The 16,422-nt window shown below is 38.2% G+C and overlaps 1 long non-coding RNA gene across 1 annotated transcript in view; it reads left to right on the forward strand.

Moving 5' to 3' along the window:
- The first annotated feature begins 725 nt into the window (after positions 1 to 725).
- Positions 726 to 16,422, forward strand: part of LOC108303124 — a 25,893-nt gene continuing 10,196 nt past the window's right edge. The window contains exons 1-3 of the long non-coding RNA XR_001824695.1: positions 726 to 777; positions 2,317 to 2,432; positions 9,295 to 9,339. This is a non-coding gene — a long non-coding RNA (uncharacterized LOC108303124). The remainder of the gene's footprint in view (positions 778 to 2,316; positions 2,433 to 9,294; positions 9,340 to 16,422) is intronic.

A 16,422-nucleotide genomic window follows, 5' to 3' on the forward strand; every position in this document is an offset into this window, starting at 1 on the left:
GATGTATATGCTGGTCCTGTTGATAGTATACCACAGGTTCTTTAGTACTTTATTTTTTAAATTTCTGTTATTCAGATTCAATAATTTCAATGATCCCATCTTCATGTTTAACAATTATTCCTTTTGACTTCTCAAATATTTCTTGGACTCTCTCTAGAAAACTTTTCATCTGCATTGCAGTAGTCCTACATTTTCCATGGGAGATGTTTCAGCAAGTGGATGCCTGGAACTGAAGATAGCACCAAACCCCATTGTCATCAATCAGAACACATTTCTGTTCACGTCTTTCATCCACAAACTTAATGCATTTTTCATGTTAACTAAACACTTGTAATGCATTGTGACCACAACATTTGCAGTTTGAGGTGCAACAGCAAACCCAATACAATTAGTTTTCCTTCTTCACAATTAGAACATCCATTTTTATAACAGATCTTAGCAACCGCAGCATATAATTTTTTCTTTCTTAATTAAGCCAAGAACTTTCACCTTTTCACTTACAGAAAGCACTTTACAGCTTCTCTCTGGTATTTCTGAATTTCTAGCATCAGTAATCTTGAACTTTGGTTCCATTATTAATAAGAAAAGGGTTACTTGAACATAAGCATTGTGATACAACAATGGTAAATCTGATAACAGAGATGGCTAAGTGACTCATGGCAGATAGAGTATATGCAGATACATTAGACAAAGGGATGATTTATATCCTGGGCAGAATGGAGTAGGACAGGGAAAGATTTCACCAATCTACTCAGAAAAGCATGCAATTTAAAACTTGTAAGTTTTTTATTTTTGGAATTTTCCATTTAATATTTTTGGACCATGGTTGAATTAAAATAATTGAAACTATGGAAAAGAAAACTGCAGATAAGAGGGGGACTACTGTGTTGTACTTTTTAGCTTCCGAATTTCTCTTTAGTTTCTTTTTGGATTCCTATCTCGTTATATTTCCACTTTGCTCATACATCAACTTTCTTGGCTTTTTCAGGTTTTCCTATAGTTATTTGAGCATCTTAAAGGCAACTGTTTTTAAAAAGTTTTTGTATAGTAGATCTGCCATCAGTTCTGTTGGCTTACATTTTCCTCTGAATGAAACATACTTTCCTGTTTCTTAGTATGCCTTATGACATTTTTTAAACTGGACTTTTGAATCTAGTAGTATGATAATTCTGGAATTCAGATTATTTCCCTTGCTCAGAGTTACTTAGGGTTTTTTTGTTTGTTTTGATTTGATTTGATTGTTGTAGGTTGTTTCTGTGCTTAGGATAAGCCTAATGTGTAAACAAGGTATTTTTTGAGCCTTCACCTGTCCCTGGCATTATGGTGACTTTCTAATTTTCCCCATATAAGCAATCGCTTTTGAATATCCTACTTTTATTTTTTTATTCCTGGCTCTCAAAAGGGAAAAAAGAGAAAAATGAATGGGGAAAGGATACTGACCCTTTAATTCTCCTGGAGGTCACTTCATCTGGAGGGAAAAGGGCTTCCAACTATGCAGGGAGGTATAACACTAACAGATGCTCATCTCTGGTGTTTGTACTTCCATAATCAGAAGAAGCTGCCAGTGATTAGAATACAGATCTCCGCTATTGTAGGACAGGATCTTTATTGCCCACCTTGGCTCCTGCAAGCTATGTGTAAGCTTCTCCAAGAACACACGAACTGCTGCCTGCCACAAATCTGGGGGTATGGGGTGGATGGCTGCTGTCAAGCTAAGAGCTGATACTGACTGAAGTTAACTATAATTGACCATCCACATCTTCACCTGGAAGTTGCAAACCTTCAATAGACTCCAAATTTCCAAAATAGTTACACTGAAAAGATTCTGCCACTGTAGTTGCCTGGATGGGGAGATGGATGCCTGCTGCTTTCTATTCTGCCATCTTTCCAGAATCTTCTCATGCCCAAATAAGTCTTTGTAAGGGTCATCAATAGCTTCTTATATCAGTAATAAATACAAAGACTCTACAATGAGAATAATATTTTCACAAAATACTTTCTAAAGTGGATATATAATATTATGTAAGACCACTGTCCTGATGTTTGCTCAATACATTTGTGCAATTTTAAGTATTTTTTCCAGTGGCACCAAAATATACCCTAATATATATGTTGATTAGCTGATATTGAAAACTGCTAACAATTTTCATTTTCTATATTCTTTCCTATAGATTATTCTATTTGATGACTCTTCATCTCAAACACAATAGGAGTGTGCTTCCCCTATGGGTTCCATAAATTTCCATTGGAAGAAATGATTTTCCTTGTCTGGTAATATTGCCTGTGCTATCCAAAGTATTTGCTCTCCCAACTTAGATTTTGAAGTTGGAAGAAGTGGCAAGAATTGAAAAGCAAGAAGCAAATGTTACTAGAAACACCTATAAAAAAGAATTATTTCTGAAGAACATTTTTAAAGAGCCAAAATCTGTCAGGTAAGAATGAAATTAATGTGCAAAATGAGTAAGAATGGACTACTTGGATGTAATTTCTGAAATGGCAGGGTATGTATTCTGGTATAAAGCACAAAATACATGTCCTAACTTGAGTAATTTTGTCCCTTTGTTTATGATTATGAAAATGGTGGGGAAGAGACAGGGGATTCTTCTTTCTCCTGGAAAATCCCTGTTTCTTCCCTCTTAGAATTGAAAGGGGCTACCTCTGTGTTATGAGGCTACTAGGGGAATTTCAGCGAACTCCTGTGGGGAAAGAGATGGAAGCAAGTATTCCTCACAATCCCACTAATCAACCACGGGTTTCTTATGAGCATCTATAGGATTCCCATAAGTCCCACTGAGGGATAAGCAGTCAAAACAGAATCCCCACATTTAGTCATACTTACTATACTGCCTGTTACTAACTGAAATAACTGTTCATTCCCCTGAAGCCTGGAGCCAACTGGGCATGGGCTAGAAGTTAAGAAGTTGCAGGAGGCCTTCATGGTCACCATGGCTTCCTTGCATGCAGGATCAGTTCATTACATACAGGATGCCCATGACATTGGTCATCTGAAGACTTAGATTTATGCAACTACCAAAATGATTTGAAATCAAATTTCCATTCATTTCATGGAATCCCATCTATAGCACTTCTGATTAACCCATAACTCTCAATTTTTCTCATGTTGACCTCTTTCATAAAGGATGCATATTCTCCCATAAGACAAAACCTCAGCCCCTGAGGCAGGGTTGTAATCCTCCTGGCTCCCTACTGCCACTTCCTGTCTATTGCACATCCATTTTGGTCAAGAAGTCTCTGCTCCTCTTAAGCTTATTCTGTCTGGTGTTAGATTCTTTTACCCAGATCTGCTGCTCTCATGATCTTACCTTCAGTCAATTCACTGCCATTTAATAAGAACATTGTCATCAGACCAACAGTCTTCATCCTCACCTATCCAACATCTTACCTTACATCGAAGTCACTTAACCAACCTCCTGTATACCAAAGATCTTTACCTCCATTCAGCTTCTACAGTGACACATATACAAACTTATACCATGCATCTAGGCAACCCCTGAAATTAACTTACCTTCAGAATCTAACTACAAACTGCTATTTTAACTCTTTTGCTCAATAAAAAACAAAAGAAGGGAAAAAAATCCCTTCATACCCTCTAGCGCCGTTTCCTATCATCTTCTTTCATGGCCATATTCCTTAAAAGAATTACCTGCCCTCACTGTCCCTAGTTCCTCACTGCACAGTCTTTCTTCAGCCACTGCATTGCAGCTCCAGCCACAACTCATGAAACTATCCTCATTAAGGTTAAAATTGTCCTCCTAATCACTTGAAAATCATCTTTGAAATTCTTTTTGGTTTGGCTTACTTGACTCCCCTCTCTTCTGCCACTTCCCTAGTTATTCCTTGTTTAGTTCTCTATCCACCCCTTAATTACTAATGGCTCCCAGAGCTCCAACTGTGCTTGCTCTCTTTCTGGGCCCTCTTCTAAAACAGCTTAGCCACTGGCAGTACTTCACCCATCAAAGGTGGACAATGACTGCCTAGTCTATACACATCAGTCTCATGATATTCTCTCAAGCTTCAATCAGGATTTTCCTTTGCCTCTCAAATGTCTCCACTTAAATATCCTGCAGATATATCACTATAACATGCTGTTTCTCCATGCATGTATGTAGTAAATCATACCACACAAACAAGAAGCAGGTGAGGTTTTCTAGGCTAAATATCACAGGGGACAAAGTTATTTTCCATGTCTATGGCTTACTTAAACATTATCTGGATTATTACAATCATTATCCAGATTGCATAGCGAATACTGCCTCTTTACAGTTTTATTTTTAATACCCACACACCTTTCCTTCTAAATATTCAAGTTACTTAGTATAAGACCAAACTTTTGACCTGGTGAGTTGGCTCATGCCTATAATCCCAGCACTTTGGTAGGCTGAGGCGGGAGAGTCACTCGAGGTCAGGAGTTTGAGATTAGCCCGGCCAACCTGGTGAAACTCCATCTCTACTAAAAATACAAAAAATAACCAGACATGGTGGAACATGCCTGTAATCCCAGATACTTGGGAAACTGAGGCAGGAGAATTGCTTGAACCCAGGGGCAGAGGTTGCAGTAAGCCAAGATTGCACCATTGTACTCCAACCTGGATGACAGAGTGAGAATCCGTCTCAAAAAAAAAAAGACCAAACTTTTCAAAAATCTAAATACAAATACTGATATCATCTAATATAAAGTTAAATAGAGTAGTATTTTGTCTTTCAAACTGAAAATACACTTTAGTAGTGCTCTTATTGTTTAGTAAAAACTACATTTGCATTTGTGACAAAAACATTGTTATTCTAGCCTAAAGAGAAACCATCTCAACAAAGATCATTAGAAAATCATTTTAGATACCTAGTTGATCCTGCCAGTAGCATAAAATAAATAAATTAATTAATTAATAATAATAAAATTTAAAAAGAAAATCATTTTAGAAACCTTTAGGTCATTAGCATAATTTTTTAAAAATTAATTCAAGAGTCTCTGTCATAATATTGCTCAACCTAACCAAACTAGAATTTTAACAATAGAAAAGGCATTTTCACAATAATAATGAAGGCTACGATAAATCAGTTAGCAGTATGTGCAGGACATCTCCAATTTGTTCCTCAGATCCTGGACTCCTTCTTCTTTGTTCCTCAGGTCTGTCCTGGGAAACTGGCCAAAGGAAGGGGAGAGAGAAGAAAAAGAAGCTAGACTATTTCTCTTACTCTCCCTCCTTATGTGACAATTAATTTTATATATCAACTTTGTGGGGCTGCACTGCCCAGATATGTGGTCAAAGATTATTTTGAATGCACCTATGAAGATGTATTCAGATGAGATTTAACATTTACATTGCTGAACTTTGAGTAAAACAGATTGTCCTCCATAATATAAGTGGGTTTCATCCAATCAGTTTAAATCCTGGGCAGAATAAAAGACTGACTTGCCCCCAGAGCAGGAGGGAATACTGGCACCCAATTGCCTTCAAATTTCAGACATGAACTACAGCATCAGCTCTTCCTAGGTCTCCAGCCTGCTGGCCACTCGGCAGATTTTGGACTTGTCAGCCTACATTATTACATGAGCAAATTCCTTAAAAAATTCACACACACACACACACACACACACACACACACACACACACACACACACATCCTATTAGGTCTGTTTCTCTGGAGAACCCTCATACATCCTGCTTCAGCTCTAAAAGTCAGGAAATAGAAGCATCCCCCACTCCCTTACTATAGCTCAGGTAAAATAGCCCCTTCTCCTCTGGTCCAGCTCTCACTAGGTCAATCTAGTGTCTCTTGTTCCTTGATGATAAGAGTAGCATTATTTTCCCCTGTAGCTAGTCTGTTGTGTCTTACCATCCTTTCATCCTAGCACTGCCAATACTACTGAGAGCAGTCCTTTCATTCGCAACTCAGGGGTTGAACGTGGGTTCTTACCTCAAGCTGCGTGTTAGAATCAGCTGGGAAGCTTTTAAGAAATCTCAACAGCCAGGCCACAAACCAGACCAACTAATGCAGAACCTCTGAGGATAGAACATGGGCATGTATTTTTCAAAGCTCCCCAAGCATTTCTAGAGTACAGCCAAGACTGAGAACCACTGCGCCAATGTCTCTTCATTTGAACAATTTGAGAGGAATGTTGTTTCCAGCCAGAATCTGAAAAAATATTCTACCATCAAAAATATATACATGTGCTTAAAATCCTGTAGGCACTTGTCACCAGTACTTTTCATATGACTATTTTCTATACTGCCATGTATTGTCATTTTATCTCACTTTTAAGGCTGTGATTGATTCTTTCTCTCTCCCATTCTCTCCAAATGTTCCAACTCATGGCCCTGCTCAAATCTTGTCTCTTAGCCACTGTTCTTAGCTTCTTTACACACACACACATACACACACACACACACACACACACATATATAGTTTATGTATACATGAATACATATATACACACATCTATGTATATATACACAAACACACACACATATATTTATACACACACACAAACACACACCATATCCACCCGTCTTTCTAAAACAGGGCTGACCATGTTGCCTCATACAACGCAAATTTCAAATTTGTGTTAATGAAGCTCTGTGGTCCATGTAAGTTGTAACCCGCTGACTAGGCACTAAAACCTCTGCATTCATCAGTCTGACATTCATCATCCTCAACAATCCTCACCCTCAGCCCTTTTCTAATGTCATACACTAACAATTGTTATCTGCTCTTTTGACTCCTTTTTTCCTTCACATTTCCTCCTTATGGTCATTTCTCCTGCCTGAACCCCCATTCTGTGCTTCAGCAGCCTGTCCTTTCAGTCTTTCAAGGCTCATGTTCCCTCCTCAATGAAGACATCTCTAGCCCGCTTATACTGCCAAATAAAGGTAAATCATTATCAGCTCTTTTGAGGACTCAGAGAAGTTTCTTGAAGGAAGAGATTTATAAACGGACGCTTAAAAATGTGGGGAAAGAGATGGCAAGATGGAGATGAAAGGTTCAGACCGCTAACATAAAAGCCCAAAGATGAGATGCATTCATAGCACGGGCGTGTTGCACTGAAAATATGGAAGGATAAATGAAGGAGATTGATGAGCAAGGGGCCTTGTAAACCTCGGAAGAAGTTTTGCCTTAATCCTGATAGCAATGGAGTGCACAACTTTACAAACATCATTCACAGAGTTGTAGATAATACGCTGGAGGAGAGAAATATCACAGAAAGAACAGTTGTAGGCTCTCAGAGAAATGCAGCTGTCCCCAGCCTGAGCTGGGTTGGTGGCAGTGAGAATGAAAATGTACCGTTTTCTGCATTTTCTTTAAGGTTGAAAATTGTGGTGTTGCCACATGGAAATGTTAAGATTTGGAGTAAGAATTCAACACCTCTAGAGTTCTTTTGACTGATTTAAATATTATTAAAATGGACATTTCTTTTAAAAATAGTCAAATATCTTTAATGACATATCAAATCAATTACCATCAAAAGTCAACCATTTCATTGTTTTTTTCCCAAAAGTCACCTTCTCATTCCACCCCCATATTTATTTTTTGCATTTAACAGGTTTGTTAGTCATTTGAATATCTTTGTTTTTTCAGGTACATATGTAAGTCTTGAAAAAATTTTTGTGAGCCAAGCTATTTCAGTATACAGAACTGTCTTTTTATGATTACACCAAAGAATAAATATTGTTAAAATGTGGCTGACAATGTACCAGGGTAGAATCTCCATTTGTTGTCATGATAGGTAAATACAGTTTGACCTATAACATAACTCAGAGTTAGAACTTTATTAAATGATTTTGCTTTATTTATTTAATATATGAGAAAGTTATTTACTATGAAATATTTAAATACTAAACATTTCTATTGCAAAATTATTCTAATGAGGATGTTACATTGATAACTGTCATACATGGAAGAACATAAACCCTACATAATGATGCCTTGTGGCCATGTATCTAAAGCAAATGGCACCAGAGACCTTCACCCTCAGAGATATATATGAGTGTCACTCAAACCATCAGTTTGAGTTTGATGCTCCAAATCCTCCCTATGATGTCTGTAAATGTCTGAGGGTTTGCTTGTGGGATCCCCATTGTTTCCTTTCTTAGATCTGTGCCATCTAGTAACCTGGTATGCATCTAGACATGAAACTATAACTTTGCTGGTATCCACAAAAACTTACAACAAATATTCTGTCAGTCTAGTAACTTCACTGATCATGGGAAATTAACATTATCCATGGAATGGCTGTGTGAGTCCATTTGCTTTGCTATAAAGGAATGCCTGAGGTAGGGTAATTTACAAAGAAAAGAGGTATATTTGGCTCACAGTACTTCAGGCTGTTCAGAAAGAATAGAGCCTGGGCCCGTCACCAGAATCACATCCTGGTGAGGGGCCCAGGAAACTTTCAATCATGGCAGAAGGCGAAGGGGAGCCAGTGTACCATGTGGGAGGAGATGGAGCAAGAGAGAAAGTAAGGAGGTGCCATGCTTTTTTAAACAACTAAATCTCACGTAAACTCAGTGAGAACTCACTCATTATTGTGAGAAGGGCATGAAGCTATTTATGAGGGATCCACCCCTATGACCCACACACCTCCTCCCAAGCCCCACCTCCAACATTGGAGATTACATTTTAACATAAGATTTGGAGAGGACAAACTGTCCAAACCGTATCAATAGCTTTCTTCTGAGTTCTGTTGCCTCTTCTTTGTACCCATTCTCAGCCCTCTCATCTCTAAATTTTGTCCTCTGCTCCCATGTGTATGAACAATCTCATCTGAATGACATACACACAATTACTGAACCCCTGGTGAGGCCAACACTATGCCTGCAAGCCCTTACTTCATTAAGAAGTTTATCAAGAGCCTTTTAATAAATTCTGTTCTCCATCTACTATGCAAATAAACCTGTTGTATCTCATTATGTGTGTAATAAATGTGAACACAGAAAGCAATCTTGCTTAATGAGATCTGATATTTTGCCCAGATCACAATCTCTTTGGTATTTGCCATTATCCATCACTATCCATTATTATCTATCGCTCATCTTCATAGAGGAAATACATCATCTTTCATCAAGAAATGGATTACATTGAGGAGAAGGAAATGCTTTTTGTCTTCCAAGACAGAAAAGATGAAGGAATGAGTTGAGGGACTTGGGAACAAACAATAGCTATATGCTAGATGACCTCCTGGGCATTTTATAAATATTACCACATTTAACATGCTTTTTAATTTAGTTTTCACAACAAGTACATAAGGGAAATTTTATCATCTATCATTTACACAAGTGAATCTTAATGCTGAAAGAGACTGAGTAACAGCTATTAAGTAAGGTAGTGGAGCCCACTTTTACCCTGCTAAAATTCTGAGTTTTAAGATTGGCATAAATGCCTAAGTTGTTGGGTTTTGTTTTATGTTGTTGTTTTTTTTTGGTTTTTTTGGCGAGGGCAGGGTGTTGTTTGTTTGTTTCTGGTTTTGAGACAGAATCTCACTCCGCTGCCCAAGCTGGAGTGCAGTGGCATGATCTTGGCTCACTGAAACTTCCACATCCCAGGTTCAAGTGATTCTCCTGCCTCAGCCTCCAGAGTAGCTGGGATTACAGGTGCACACCACCGCACCCGGCTAATTTTTGTATCTTTAGTAGAGATGGGGTTTTACCATGTTCGCCAGGTTGGTCTTGCACTCTTAACCTCAGCTGATCTGCCTGCCTCAGCCTCCCAAAGTGCTGGGATTTCAGGTGTGAGCCACTGTGTCAGGCCATGCCTAAGCTTTTTTAAACATCCCTCTTCAACATAAATTCATGTTCTTGCATATGCAAGTTAATCAAAAATTAAGCAAGGAGTGTTTGTCTTAGTAAGAATTTAGGTTTATTATAGACCTAAGAATGAAAATTTCAAAGTCCAAGGCATAGATATCACCTATTTCTACAGGAGATAGTAACAGGAGATACAGTTAAAGGTCTACCTTAGTCAAATCATTCCTTCATTTCTTTATCTAACACCATTGCTTTATTTCAAAGTCAAGTCGAAATTCGAAACTAAACGTGGATCCTGTACTAACACAAAGCTCTGTGACCTCAACATATGTACCCAGAATTTTACCACTCACAGTCACCTCCCAGACAGAGGAAATGACTCATCTTTTTTAAAAAAATGGAAGTCTTAAAGCTAACATAAAATACCCCATGACAAAAATATCTTTTTATAAGTAATATAGGAAGTATGAATTTGTGTATTATTATAAATGTAATTCATTTTCAGATCTTTAATTCTTGAGTATCTATGTCAAAATTTCATTAAAAGTAAACCCTTAACGAAAAATACACTATTAACAGAAAGGAGTGTCTATTCTTGTGTTTAGTTACACATATAAAACTTTTAAACTTATTTAAAAATGTGCATCTATTACAACACTATAACTCCAAATTTAGCAAAGTTTTTTAAATTGTTGAAAATAAATAATGATGTACTTTATTTGGTTACAAATAAGGTATGAGTAATAGAATACAGCTATCCTAATTTTGTACTTAAAAACTTAAACATTCTAAGACTCAATTTGAAGACGTCAATTGAAATTATTGAAAGTCAGACTGACCTGACCATGGACATTCAGCAGGAAAAGCCATTTTTCAAACAGCTAATGCCCAATATGTAGTGTATATATATGTATATATGTAAATATATACATATATGTGTGTATATATATGTAAATATATATAAATATAAGCTGGAGTTTTGCTTTTTTGCCCAGGCTGGAGTCAAGTGGTACAGTCTCAGCTCAGCTCACTGCAACCTCCACTCCCCATCCCCAGCCCCAGTTCAATTTTCCTGCCTCAGTTTCCCAAGTAGCTGGAATTACAGGCACCCACCATCACATCCGGCTAATTTGTATTTTTAGTAGAGATGGAATTTTGCCATGTTGGCCAGAGTGGTCTTGAACTTCTGACCTCAGGTAATCCACCTGCCTTGGCCTCCCAAAGTGCTAGGATTACAGGCATGAGCCACCACGCCTGGCCCACAGTACATATTTTTATATGATAAGTAACAATATCTCAGAAGACAGAGTAGCTTCAGATATGAAGCTCAAAAAGAAGCTCAAAAGGCAAAGAAATCTGCTTATAAAAGAAAAAAACAAAAGTTGAAGATCTTGCTCCAAAAAAGGGATTTGCTTCAAATTACTTCAGAAAGAATGGCTGGCTGATAACCAGAGAAGAAAAACCCTTTGCATTCCTGACATCTGCTATCTTAATGCATGATACATAAAAAGCCATATATGTCAAGGACACACTAGTAATCCCCATGCAAATGGAAGATTATCCTCTGAGAGAAGTCGGGGTGGCGGGGGACAGAAAGAGATAGAGAGAGAGAGTACATACACAAGCCTGCCTGTTACTGGAGGTGTATGGGTGCCAGGATCTTTGACCCAAGGGTCCAAAAAGCTTGGCTGAATATAGCATTTCAGTTGTGCTCTGAAGTTAAAGCAGTAATATAAAGACAAAAGAAAGCTCTGAAGTTTAAGGTCAAGACCAAATTGCATAAGAACCAAGGATGTAACCTAGGGATAATACCTGGCAGAACAAAAAATCAACCAGCATTTTGAGAGAGATTTCAGGCTGTGAGAAGGCAGGTTGTAGAAAGGATAAGGTTGTTTTATGGCATGCTTTTATTGGCTGCATCAGAGAGAAGGTGAGGGTGTGTTGGGTATATTCTTGAAGTTATGGGACCTTGGTTTAAATAAACTTTGTTGCATATCCAGTAATAATAGGCAAGGCATTTCTTATTCTTGGCTTTTATTTTCTTTTCCTTTGTTCTGTCTTTTTTCCTGCAACTCCTGCCTTAGGTAATGACACCACCACTCCCCTCTTGGAACAATCCAGAAAGAAGGGAGCCATCTCAATTCTTCCTCCTGCCACCACATGTCATCTTTGTCTTTACACAGAATAGATGTGTTTCACTTAAGTAAATACATTTGGAAAGAAAACGTCATATTACTTATTAAAAGGGAAAATGACTATTAGTTCTATAAAAGACATCTTTTTTAATTAATGAAAATAAAACTGAATCATTAAATGTTGGCAGAAAATCACTTTTTCTTTGTTAAAAAGTCTAATCAGAAAATACCATTTAAGGCCAGGTGCAGTGTCTCACACCTGTAATCCCAGCACTTTGGGAGGCCGAGGCAGGCCAATCAAAACCCCATCTCTACTCAACATATAAAATATCAGCCAGGCATAGTGGAGTGTGCCTGTAATCCCAGCTACTTGGGAGGCTGAGGCAGGAGAATGGCTTGAACCCAGGAGGCAGAGGTTGCAGTGAGCTGAGATCAAGCCACCACCGCACTCCAGCCTGGGCGACAGAGCGAGACTACATCTCAAAAAGGAAAAGAAAAAGAAAATACCATTTAAGACAGATTAGTTTCAACCTAAGTCTTTCTCCTGAAGTTAATTCGAGGGGCATAAGAGATAATTGAAAAATTTTTTAAATTATATGACAATATGATTTCATGCTTCATCCTCATATCACCAAATGTTATTTGTAAATGAGTCTCACACTTTGTGAAGCACTAGACTAAGGTACAATTCAAACTCAGTAGCCTGATACAATCTTATTTTTTAAATATATGTATATTTGATTGCATTGTAGGTTCTGGGGTACATGTAAAGAACATGTAGGATTGTTGCATAGGTACATGCATGGCAATGTGGTTTGCTGCCTCCATCCCCATCACCTATATCTGGCATTTCTCCCCATGTTATCCCTCCCCAACTCCCTACCCCTCACTGTCCCTTCCCTAGTCCCCCCACCACAGACCTCAATGTGTGATGCTGCCCTCCCTGTGTCGATGTGTTCTCATTGTTCAACACCCGCCTATGAGTGAGAACATGTGGTGTTTGATTTTCTGTTCTTGTGTCAGTTTGCTGAGAATGATGGCTTCCAGGTTCATCCATGTCCCTACAAGGACACAAACTCATCATTTTTTTTGGCTGCATAGTATTCCATGATGTATATGTGCCACATTTTTTTTGTCCAGTCTATCATCGATGGGCATTTGGGTTGGTTCCAAGTCTTTGCTATTGTACGGTGCTGCAATGAACATATGTGTCCATCTGTCCTTATAATAGAACGATTTATAATCCTTTGGATATATACCCAGTAATGGGATTGCTGGGTCAAATGTAATTTCTATTTCTAGGTCTTTGAGGAATTGCCACACTGTCTTCCACAATGGTTGAACTAATGTACACTCCCACCTACAGTGTAAAAATGTTCCTATTTCTCCACATCCTCTCCAGCATCTGTTGTCTCCAGATTTTTTAATGATCACCTTTCTAACTAGCGTGAGATGGTATCTCAATGTAGTTTTGATTTGCATTTCTCTAATGACCAGTGATGATGAGAATGTTTTCATATGTTTGTTGGTGTCATATATGTCTTCTTTTGAAAAGTGTCTGTTCATATCCTTTGCCCACTTTTCAATGGGTTTGTTTTTTTCTTATAAATCTGTATTAGTTCTTTGTAGATTTTGGATACAAGTCCTTTGTCAGATGGGTAGATTGCAAAAAACTTTTCCCATTCTGTTGGTTGCTGATTCACTCTAATGATTGTTTCTTTTGCTGGGCAGAAGCTCTGGAGTTTAATTAGATCCCATTTGTCTATTTTGGCTTTTGTTGCCAATGCTTTTGGTGTTTTAGTAATGAAGTCCTTGCCTATGCCTATGTCCTGAATGATTTTGCCTAGGTTTTCTTCTAAGGTTTGTATAGTGTTAGGTCTTATGTTTAAGTCTTTAATCCATCTGGAGTTAATTTTAGTGTAAGGTGTCAGGAAGGGGTCCAGTTTCTGCTTTCTGCACATGGCTAGCCAGTTTTCCCAACACCATTAATTAAACAGGGAATTCTTTCTCCATAGTTTGATTTTGTCAGGTTTGTCAAAGATAAGATGGTTGTAGATGTGTGGCATTGCCTCCAAGGCCTCTGTTCTGTTCCACTGGTCTATATCTCTGTTTTGGTACCAGTACCATGTTGTTTTGATTACTGTAGCCTTGTAGCATAGTTTGAAGTTAGGTAGCGTGATGCCTCCAGCTTTGTTCTTTTTGCTTAGAATTGACTTGGCTATGCGGGCTCCCTTTTGGTTCCATATGAAGTTTAAGGTGGTTTTTTCCAGTTGTGTGAAGAAGGTCATTGGTAGCTTGATGGGGATAGTGCTGAATCTATAAATTACTTTGGTCAGTATGGCTATTCTCACAATATTGATTCTTCCTAACCATGAGCATGGAATGTTTGTCTATCTGTTTGTGTCCTCTTATTTCTTTGAGCAGCAGTTTGTAGTTCTCCTTGAAGAGGTCCTTTATATCGCTTGTTAATTGTATTCCTAGGTATTTTATTTTCTTTGTAGCAATTGTGAATGGCAGTTAGTTCTTGATTTGGCTCTCTTTAAGTCTGTTATTGGTGTATAAGAATGCTTCTGATTTTTGCACACTGATTTTGTAACCTGAAACTTTGCTCAAGTTGCTTATCAGTTTAAGGAGATTTTGGGCTGAGACGAAAGGGTCTTCTAACTATACAATCATGTTGTCTACAAATAGAGACAATTTGACTTCCTACTTTCCTAGTTGAATACACTTTATTTCTTTTTCTTGCCTGATTGCTCTGAGAACTTTCAATGCTATATTGAATAGGAGTGGTAAGAGAGGGCATCCTTGTCTAGTGCCAGATTTAAAAGGGAATGCTTCCAGTTTATGCCCATTCAGTATGATATTGGCTGTGGGTTTGTCGTAAATAGCTTTTATTCTTTTGAGATATGTGCTGCCCATACATAGTTTATTGAGAGTTTTTACCATAAAGGGCTGTTGAATTTTGTCAAAGGCCCTCTCTGCATCTATTGAGATAATCCTGTAGGTTTTGTCTTCGGTTGTGTTTATGTGGTGAATTACATTTATAGACTTGTGTATGTTGAACCAGCCTTGCATCCCAGGGCCAGGGATGAAGCCAACTTGATCATGATGGATAAGCTTTTTGATGTGCTGTTGGATTCGATTTGCCAATATTTTATTGAAGATTTTTAGATCAATGTTCATAATGGATACTGTCCTGAAGTTTTCTTTCCTTATTGAGTCTCTGCTGGGTTTTGGTATCAGGATGATGTTGGTCTCATAAAATGATTTGCAGAGGATTCCCTCTTTTTGGATTGTTTGGAATAGTTTCAGAAGGAATCGTACCAGCTCCTCTTTGTATGTCTGGTAGAATTCGGCTGTGAACCCATCTGGACCTGGGCTTGTTTGGTTGGTAAGCTGTTAATTGCTGATTCAACTTCAGCCCTTGTAATTGGTCTATTCAGGGTTTCAACTTCTCCCTGGTTAAGGCTTGGGAGGGTGTAAGTGTCCAGGAATTTATCCATTTCTTCCAGGTTTACTGGTTTATGTGCAAAGAGTTGTTTGTAGTAATCTCTGATGGTGGTTTGTATTTCTGTGGAATCTGTGGTGATATCCCCTTTATTGTATTTTATTACATGTATTTGATTATTCTCTCTTTTCTTTTTTATTAATTTGGCTAGTGGTCTATTTTGTTGATCTTTTCAAAAAACCAGCTCCAGCATTTACTGATTTTTTGAAAGGTTTTTTGTGTCTCTATCTCTTTCAGTTCTGCTCTGATCTTAGTTATTTCTTGTCTTCTGCTAGCTTTTCAGTTTTTTTGATGTCACTCCTCTAGCTCTTTCAATTTTGACGATAGGGTGTCGATTTTAGATCTTTCCTTTCTTCTCATGTGGGCATTTATTGCTATAAACTTTCCTCTAGACACTGCTTTAAATGTGTCCAAGAGATTCTGGTATGTTTTGTCTTCGTTCTCATTGGTTTAGAAGAACATCTTCATTTCTGCCTTCATTTCATTGTTTATCCAGTCAACATTCAGGAGCCAGTTGTTCAGTTTCCATGAAGCTGTGCGGTTCTAAGTTAGTTTCGGAATTCTGAGTTCTAATTTGATTGCCCTGTGGTCTGAGAGGCTGTTTGTTATGATTTCCGTTCTTTTGCATTTGCTGAGGAGTGATTTACTTCCAATTATGTGGTCAATTTTAGAGTAGGTGTGATGTGGTGCTGAGAAGAATGTATATTCTGTGGATTTGGGGTGGAGAGTTGTGTAAATGTCTATTAGGTTTACTTGGTCCAGGTCTGAGTTCAGGTCCTGGATATCCTTGTTAATTTTCTATCTTATTCATCTGTCTAATATTGACAGTGGAGTGTTGAAGTCTCCCACTATTATTGTGTGGGAGTCTAAGTCTCTTTGTAGGTCATTAAGAACTTGTTTCGGCCGGGCGCGGTGGCTCAAGCCTGTAATCCCAGCACTTTGGGAGGCTGAGGCGGGTGGATCACGAGGTCAAGAGATCGAGACCATCCTGGTCAACATGGTGAAACCCCGTCTCTAC

This window comes from Cebus imitator, unplaced genomic scaffold (genome assembly GCF_001604975.1).
Source record: "Cebus imitator isolate Cc_AM_T3 unplaced genomic scaffold, Cebus_imitator-1.0 Scaffold45, whole genome shotgun sequence".
Classification (NCBI taxonomy): Eukaryota; Metazoa; Chordata; class Mammalia; order Primates; family Cebidae; genus Cebus; species Cebus imitator.